The sequence below is a fragment of the Glycine soja genome, chromosome 10 (assembly GCF_004193775.1).
Source record: "Glycine soja cultivar W05 chromosome 10, ASM419377v2, whole genome shotgun sequence".
Lineage (NCBI taxonomy): Eukaryota > Viridiplantae > Streptophyta > Magnoliopsida > Fabales > Fabaceae > Glycine > Glycine soja.
The window spans coordinates 36,599,116-36,609,252 of NC_041011.1; the positions used below are offsets into that span (position 1 = coordinate 36,599,116).

Here is a 10,137-nt window from a genome sequence, read left to right on the forward strand (position 1 = left end):
ATTCATTTTTCTTAAATGTTATTCTACATAAATTACTTTTTTATCATTTAATATATATAAATTAGTGAACTAAAAAAATTAAAAACAGAAAACAAACAGATAGTTTTTAAATAAAAAAAATTAAATAAAAAAAACATTTTTAAATAAAATACCAAAGAAACTCAAATAAATAAACAAATAAAATAAAAAATAGTTAATTTTAAAATAAAAAACAAACAAAATAAAAAAATTGCATAAACAAAACCAAAAAAACTCAAATAAATAAATAATACATTCTAACCTACATTAAAAAAAACCTGAAAAATTGATGTAGTAAGACCATTACGAGAAAAAAAAGTTAGAAAATCGGTTATTAGAGAATTGTTTTATTAACGTGAAAAAAAGGTGAGAAATCAATTTCGCAAAAATCAATGTCATAAATAATGAAACATACCATCCATGTAAAAAAATTTAGGTTTGTATTATTTGAGTAAATAATAAATTTATTTGTATTATTTATGTCATAAATTCATAAATAATGGATGTCTTTGTTAAATAATTCCCTAGCATGTTTTGTTAGGCCCCCATGACATGCAGAATTGTCCGCTGCTACCGCAACAGACTGACAGACACCTTAATAATGGTTTGTTAATTTTTTATCCAAAGCCAAAAAAAGAAAAAAATGGGAGTTGGAATGAACCATGGAGGGCATTTGTTTCACGCATTCCTCTATTTCAAAATTTTCATTTCAAAAGAAGAATAGGTGAGACCTTAAATAGGAACTTATAATCTCTCCTATTTAACGAAAAGGTAAGATTTGAGTTTAAAAGAATTCTATTTACTTAAATAGGTTAAACTTAGACTTGTAAAAAAGTCTATTAGGCCTAATAACTACCACAAAAAATACAAACTACGACGGTCGAAAACAACATTTTAGAAAAAACCACAACTTGTCAACCATCTTTGAAGCTAACATCGTTGAAAGTTAACACTTTCGATGAGGGTTCAGAAAACACCGTCATTGAAAAAAGGTACCTTCTAAGACAGTGCTGACGTAAGCACCGACTTAGAAAGATAACTTTCGAAGACGGTGCTAAAGATAATGACCGTCCTCGAAAGCTAGCTTGCTAAAACGGTGTTGGCGTAAGCACTGTCTTAGAAAGCCAGTTTTCTAAGACGTTGCTTTCATAACCAGCGTCTTAGAAAGCTAGCTTTCAAAGACGTTGCTTTTGTAAGTACCGTCTTAGAAAACTAGCTTTCTAATACGATGCTTACGTAAGCACCATCCTTGAAAGGTAGCTTTCTAAGACGGTGCTTACGCCAACACCGTCTTAGAATGTAAATTAATTTTGCATGCATCACAGTATAAAATAAGTGTTTTGAAAGTTGAGTTGTGACAAAAACAAATCAAACACAGTATGAAGGTATCATAGGATAAAATTTAGGTGCTCACACATGCCAATACATTGCAACACAGTATGTCTGAATCACAATGAGCAATCTCCTTAAAGAAAAAGGTAGAAAATGATAAAAGTAGAAGGGAAACAAAAGGGCCACCAAAATAATGTAAAAATAATAAACAATAAAGTACACAACATGATGAAATAAAAAAGAAATATGCTACGACTCAGACATTCCAATACATTGCAAAAGTCCATGATAATACAAAGTTAAAATAAAACATGTAGTCCTGAAAAGTTTGTGCAGAGAAGTGCTAAAAGCTATTGATAACATTTTTTGCCAGTTGAAATACTTCTCCTAGTCATCATCCATAACTTTTCGTTCCCAAGCACCATATATTTTCTATGTTACACAATTACACATGGCAATAGAAAAACAAGTAAACATTCTTGGCAGCCAAAACTATACTTAATTACCTAGAATAATGTCAGGGCTCTATAATGCCTTGTAGACACAATGGAGCTATGATTCTAATTATCATATGTAGTACTACCAAAATCAATCAGCTTAATAGCACTAGACTTGGGCAAGCACTTGATGAATTGTGTTTCATCTGAGGAAACTCTCTATACCAATCCAATCATTTCCCTTAAATATATTATAATTGAGTCTACAAACATTATTATGTGGGGATCCAAAAATAGAATATACCTTATAGCTAGTGAGCTTTACATATTCAGAGGAACAACAAGTATATTTTCTATTGCCTTAGGATTAATAAGGATTAAGCATAGTTCATGCATATTTGAATATGATAAAGAACAAGAAACAAGTTACAGTAAGCAGACACAACCAACATTCACTGCATCCCTGGACAAAGAAAGCAGGCCAAGGAAAAAGCCATGGTTTCATTTGTAACCAAGAGACTTATAAGAATGGAACATGCGAAATAAACTAAGGCCAAGAATAATCGACAGACATGTTATAGATTCCAAAAGCTGACTTCCAAATTACCGAATAACATCCACAGGGAATGGGCAGTATTTATTTCTCTTTATAAAATCAAATAAGGTTGGTCTAAGCTTCTCAAACACCTGATAACACCATTAAAATGCATTGAAAGGAATGTTTCTGCTTAGTTATCAAATCAATGAATAAAGCCCACATGGACATATATAAAAACCACTCAACTTGTTTCTACTTAGGTATCATATGAAGCTTCTAGTGTTGATCTTTAACAAACCAAACAGCATCCATAGAAGTTACAAGTGCCTCAATTTTGGCATTTTTTGCAGTGAAATAAAAAATCATTCCTACACAAACTTATAATAGTAAAAAGGTAAAAAGAAGAGGAATAATAGCTAATAGGAATAATAGTAGATTCTAAATCTTCTAGGTGAGTTAGTATCATTAACACATGTTTTTGTAAGCACAAATTCAATTGGCTCATAACCCTCAACAGGGATTGTGATATTAACTTCATATGGGGTATTACGGACCACCTCACCTGGAAAAGAGTTGAAACATTAAACTTTAACAAAGAAAAGAACATTGATGATCCTAAAATAAGTGGGACCATACATCTCTAATCAACAATCAACATTGAGGGTGACAACATTATAGGAGGCTTCCCTTTGGCAGCAGACCCCGACAATCCAACTTCAAGGCCCTTATCTGGAAGTACCTAATTAGCAGCATTCAACAATGGTCATGCCCCCAGTACCTTAAGGAAAGCCAAAAACAGTTCCCCAGAGACTAAATGTACCTTTAAACTAGGCTTTTGAACTAGGGAAGAAAGTGAAGCAACTGCAGTCATAAACAAAACTACCTGAGTTTGCCCTATATGAAAGCTGTAAAGAACAAGCATAACATATTTGTAATAATTGAAGGAAAGCTTGGGTAAGTGAAACAACTGGCAACAGAAAATAAAATGCCAATGATTAACTAAAAGAAGCAACAACAGCAACAACCCTGACCTAAAATCATGGTGGGGTTTCTCAAAACCAATTTGGGTCATGCCATTATAAACCTACAATTTCATAAAAAGTAAATTTAGTATTATAATTCAATTTAATAGTAAATTTAGTATTATAATACTAAATTTAGTACCATAAATCTACACTTCATTTTGGTATTACATTAATTTGGTCCTTGGATGATTTTTAATATCAAAACACCCTAAAAGTTCTTATTCTTAAAAAAATAAAGTCTAAAAGCTACTGTTTACTAGGACTAAATTTAAATTATTCAAGTTGTGTTTGACTGGCTATTGGCAAACAGCATAAAACATAACATAATAGAACAAAAGACAATAATGTCCTGCATAATGTGTTTGGTAACTTCAAAATTGAACAAGACCATGTGTTCTATTTTGCCTTTGACACTTATTAAAGAAAACAGAATATGAACTTCAATTACACACATACCAGTCTTTTGGTTGTAAATGGGATCTTTTGTCATACATCATTCTATGATAATTATTATATAATTGAAAAAATTATTAATATTTTTTAGTTCATTCAAAAATTATTAAACATTTAATGGAAAAAAAATTGACAAATAAAACTTGTGAATTCATAAAAATAATATATAAAGTATTATGAAAATGTCATGTTATTAATCAACCAACATGTCACAAAATATTGTTAGTTATTAAAATAATATTAGAAGCAATACATAGGAAAATGTGAAACATGAAAACAAATCAGAAAACTACAATAGAAAATGGAGATGACAACATATAGGAGAATGAGAAACAAATTATTAATTCAAAAGACAATTAATGGGAAATGAGAAAATGTGATGGTAAAAGGGGGGTGGCATGCCAGAATGTGATAAAGAGGAATTGGGGTGTGACCAAGAAAGAGAGACAAAGAACACTTGATGATAAAAGATGAACAACAAAATGGGTTTGTTCAATTCTTCCTGGTTCTACCCTTTTTAATAGAACCAAATTGTCTCACTTTTTAATTTCAATGTTCTGTCTTGTTATATTTTAAAAATACAAGTATACTACAACCTATAAGTTTTGTTCTGTTCTGTTCGAACTTGACTACCAAACGCTATAATAGGAATAGGCCTCCTACAAGGAAGGTCTATGTGAGAAGGCACAGGCAGCTGAAGAGGATCACAACCTTAATGGGTCAGCTTCACTGTAAATAATCGACTAACAGAAGTTTTTTAGTTAGGTGGGACAGAAGGTTGAGGGAGTATTGTACAGTTGGGAAGTGAGGCCAAGCTGAGACTGGAATTACTCGACATTCTTGTGTCATATTGTATGTTCTTTGGATTTGGTTCCACATTGGGACCGATCAGAAAAATCAAGTTCTTGCAATATTTTCAATCTTGTCTCTAACTGGTACCAATTCAATCACGGTCACCCTACCTCAATGACCAAAACTTACCATTTGAACACCACTTTGATGTCCCTATATATTGTGGAGCAAATTGATTTTCCAATATTCTAGTGAGGACTAAAATGGGGGTTCCCTCTAATTTAGTTCTAGGAGTTATGCAATATGCATATATCCTTCAAGCAAACAAATACATATAAGTGGAAGTGGTAGAGTTTGCTCACAAGTTCCCATGATCTTGGATGAAAACCAACAGTGATGCCTTGAAATACTGGAGGGCCCAGTCTATCACATGGAATTGCAAGATCAACTAAAACTCTGAAAGACATCAAGAATGACGTAATATTTACATATTCAAATCATACTTCAATAGCTAATATGGGAAATCAACAACAGAAATGAAAAGTATATGCCATTTCTGAAAATAGTAAGATGAATAAAAGTACATTAATAAGCAAGCACTAGAAAATCATCACGAAATTGATTAAAATCTGATCTAAACTAATTAGTTTGGTAAAAATGTTTATATTCACACAATGTATTTTCCCTTTTCACATTCAAAGAACTGAAGGAAACTTTTTGACCTTTGCATCTAACTTTTTGACAACTCAGAACAAGGTAAAGCATCATAGACCTGTAGTTTGATTCATTTGTGACATTACATATGCATCCAGGACAACCTGCAATATGAAAACACAGAAAAACATATGTGATTTGCGACTTGAAACAGGATTTAAAATAGCAGAAGTCTTTTCAATATGGCACTAAGAAAGTTTATGACCAACATCATCGAGAAATTCTGCTTTGCGTAAATCACTCGATGATTTGTTATTATCTCCCTAGTTTTTTACTCTTTTTCAGAATTTTGTTTGTCCTGCTGTGCTTCTAAACAACCCATAAAGATAGTTCACAAAAAAAAGAAAAAAGAAAAAAAGGAAATTGAGAGTGAAAGGAATCAATGTTGGATCATTGCTCAAAGCTCACGTTTCATGTCACCCTAACTAATATCTCAAAATATGATTGTACCTTTACATTGTCCATTCAAACATTTCCCACATATGATCCTGAAACATGAATGCAAAATGTGAAAGGTCAATGCACTACATAATGATACAAACATTATTCTAAAGAAGCACATACTTCTTACAGCCAAGAAATCATGTAATGGACCAAAAACATTAAGTGTGTTTGGCATGTCAAATAAGCAAGCACCATATATTCCTACACATACAAAATTGAGGCACTTGTTCAGTCTTCCTATTAACTAAATACATAAAAAGAAGAGGAAATACAAAATCACCTTGAATCGAATTTCGGCATAGAAGTTACAAGTCCCTCAATTTTGACATTTTTTACAGTGAAATACAAAATCATTCCTACACAGACCTTGAAGCACATTAACCATGAAAATGTGCAGTTAATATCATATAAATAAATATATTAGCAGTAGCAGACATGTTGAAATGAATGATTCCATATTTTTTCTTGAGTTACCAAAAGGACAAAACAAACGTTTACATTAAATATTAGCATAAGTTTCCAAGTTGAGAACTACCTAACAGTCTTTCCTTCTCCTTGAATAAACTAGTCAAGTCTTATGCGCAATAGGATCATGGTTCAAAACCTGATCAACTTGAGGTAGGTTTACCCAGCAATTGAACTCATAATTCTATTACCTTGACATTTATCCCTTAGTACATCAAACTGCAGTTGACTCTAATCTACAACACTCATAAATTTATATAAAGCATATTCACCTAACATTACTACTATATGCAACAAGGGAAAGAATGTTAGTTTTAAGCTAGTTAAAGTGAATACAAATCCAACTCAGTGAAGTCAACATTCAAGCCCGATCAGATATAGCCCCAATATCACTCGAATTTTAAATTCTGATCTAGTGCTGCCAGTATTAGATTGTCTATGACTGGTCAATTACAAAACTAAAACAGCCAACAACATCTATAGGTCTATGACTTTAATTGAGTGTTATATTCCAAAATCATGTTTTCACTCAAGATGCCTAACCTTATGTCATTAAGAAATTACTTAATCTTGTGTATATTTATTCATAATGAAAGAAAATAAAAATGAAACAAGCATAGATGATGTTAAAGGGTAGAAGTAGCTTACAATTCCCAATGCAACACCATCGAAAGCAGTGTGATACTCAAAGCTTGGAGTTGGGAGTTCAGGAGTTGGATCAGCAAAAAGAAAGATAAAGCTCAAGGCAGCCCAAAAGGACCTAACTACAGAAAAAACATATTATGAGATAGAATACAAAGAAAGCTTGTCAAGATATAAGCATTTATAAGCAAAGATGCTTAAGAAATAAGGGGACCCTAGTATAACCATTAATCATCCCCAAATATGTGAACCATAAAACATGGTCAGATGTAAACATTTCAAACAAAACAAAACCACATGAAACTGATACAAGCTTCATTAATTAGTACTCAAACATAAAGAAATTTTGTATTGTAATCACCTGTCCACCAATTTTGTTCCATTACAGAATATGAACAATCAATAAAGCAATGGCCATTGGGTCACCATTAGTTGCATTAATACCGGTGACTACGAGATCTGTAGTTATGAAAGGCTTGTCCGAAATTGTTGGCTCATGCTCCACATCACCTAATGTAACTAGTGCCTCCCATTTCATTGCAGACTCGAGTACCAATGAAGAAACACATTTAGGCTCTAATTATGACAAAGTCGATACACAAGCAAAAATGATTATAAGGTACCTTTTTAGTATCTGATTCACTTTACAAGAATACACTTGCCCATGATGACTCCATACCTCATAATGTAGACACAAAAATTTTTAGTATCATTAGTAGTTCTAAAATCCGAACCTTTCCAAACACCTGCAAAAATGGGCAGCATGGTTGCACAAAAAATACATATCCTACCCACGCAAAAACCAATTGCAAATACAATGCATTGTCTCAATGTTTTGGTGCATACCAAAATGAAATGAACAAATATCTATTTTTATTCGCACATAATAGTCATTACAGCAGCAACGTTGTTTATAACACTTAAACAAATACATGAAAACACCAAAGTTGTTGTTCACATCTCATCTAAAGCTTTCTACATTGGATGCTTCTAAGTCTTAAAAAATATGCTACCCATTTTTTCTGTAATGTTGTCATGGTCTCGATGTCTAGTGGCGTGCCATCACCAAACCACTAAGTAATTAGAGATTTTCATTTAAAAAAGGAATAAAACATCAAGATTTCCTGTCAATCTTTTGGCAATCGAAAATTTACCATGGTCCAATCATTCTTCAACTCCCTGTTGATTATGTTCCACATCCAATGCATGACATTATAGTCACACTCATAGCCTCCGCTTTGAACGTGACTCTACATTGAATGGGAAAAATAATTCAATGTTACAATTTAGATGTTTAATAACATTATCATTTGCAAACATTGTTTAATTGTATGACTAACCTTCACTTTAATCCACTGGGGTGTAGTTTGATCAATTTTCTCGTCACAAGTCATTTTTAATGTCCTAAATGCACTGCATTGAAAGATTAATATCATATAAATGTGGGCAGCACTATTTATGTATCCATGTTTAAAATACATTGAACTATTTAAAATATATTACTTAACTTGTTAATTGCAACTTTTATACGAACATCAGACTTTTTACGCAATGAACAAAACCACACAACAACATTGTTTGTAGGACACAAACCAACCAACTGTCAATGGGCCCTGCAATTGACACAACAATTATGTATGAATAACACAAACATTCTTTACATGGATACCATAAATATATTTTACTTGTTGATTTAGATAAACTCCTAGGTACACCTCTCAGTGCGATTCCTTAAGCCATTTTTCGATGTAATCTTGACATTGCCCTCATTTATCCTTTGCATTGTGCATTGACTGAGGCTCAAGGAATCTATACACCAAACCATGACCCAAGCTATAACTCCACTCATCCATATACCTATTTTGCACATTTTAAAAAATAAGTTAACATCATGTATATAGAGCACCAATATGGATTTAATAGTCAATGGCATGAATTTTACTTACATGATCCACAACTGTAGTATAGCTATGTTCAAACATTTGTCGCCTGATATTATTTTGTTCACATCAGCATATGTTAAGAACAAGGATGCATCTACATTTGGAATCCCAAATCTACTAACATCCCACACCAACTGAACATGCTTCTCATAAATGTCAACCAGGCTCTTATTCAACTCGCGCAAGGGGTGATCTACAGCAGCATCATTCACCCGTTGAACAGCTTGAGTCACTTTATTTGGAGTAATGGTTGAATCCTATATGATGAAAAAAAGGAATAATTAAACTAATGTTAATAAGTAATTTATATATATGCATGAATGTATTAATTTGGAATACAACAAAACTAAAATACCCCATCTGATACCAGTTTTACAAGAGGTGTTGGCCATGCAATGAATATGTCAAGGGCCTGCCTGACATACTGAATTTTGGATGTCGGCAACGGGACTTCAGCTTCACCGTCAATAACTTTTTCAACACTAACCTTTACGACATCATCTGCATACAACACGTTGTGTATGGTAGAGCCTCCCTCATATATTTTTTCCAAGGTCACCAACTGTGTAGAATGTTCACGTTGGACATACAACCCCATAGTCGGTATCACATGAGCAACATGTTCTTCCCCGGATGGGTTCACAATAGTTTCAGCATTGCTCCCCTTTGTACTCACGCGTGCACCTAACACATGTATATTTGCCTCAATAGGTGCTGAGAACTGCGATCCCCTTTGGGACATCTCAATTATGATGGCCTCCTTCAACTCCTGTTTCAATATCTCTAGACTTCATTTATTTTCTTCTCCAATCTCATTCCTAACTTCTTCCTTAATCTCATTCCTCCACTCTTCCTTTAGGCTTCCTATGATTTTAGCCAACTATTGTTGGGTGATGGATGTGGATGAGCTATTGGAGGCATGTGATGTCCTGCTGTAGTATTGACTTATTGTGACCCCAGAACCCACTGCATAAACACGACCTCCATGATCCGGTCGCCCAATGGTAGTGTTAAGTATGTCGTCACGACCATGGGGGACAAACGTACCCTGTGTCGTCTGTTCTTCCAACGAGTCCTTCATGAAGCACAAAATTAACAATCATCAAGTTAGGTATAATTGTTGATAAAATAACAAGTAATAGTAATCATATGTAAAACACAAACAAACAATTAATCCAAAATTAAAATAATTGTAATAAAAAGTGAATAACAACCCACAATTTTATCAAATATTTATATGTCACCTGAGATGTCATCTGCCCATATCACTTTGTGCGTGCCAACTTCCACTTAGCATGTCTTTCAATAGGAGATGGGGGGTCCTCAATCTGTGG

General features: G+C 33.2%; 1 long non-coding RNA gene across 1 annotated transcript; it reads right to left on the bottom strand.

Annotated features, from left to right (window-relative positions):
* Positions 1–2,781: 2,781 nt before the first annotated feature.
* On the bottom strand, positions 2,782–5,054 carry LOC114370381. Its single transcript, XR_003657822.1, has 3 exons — positions 4,958–5,054; positions 3,357–3,409; positions 2,782–3,230 (listed from the first exon to the last, which is right to left on the bottom strand). It is a non-coding gene; the product is annotated as an uncharacterized LOC114370381 (long non-coding RNA).
* Between the last annotated feature and the right edge of the window lie 5,083 nt (positions 5,055–10,137).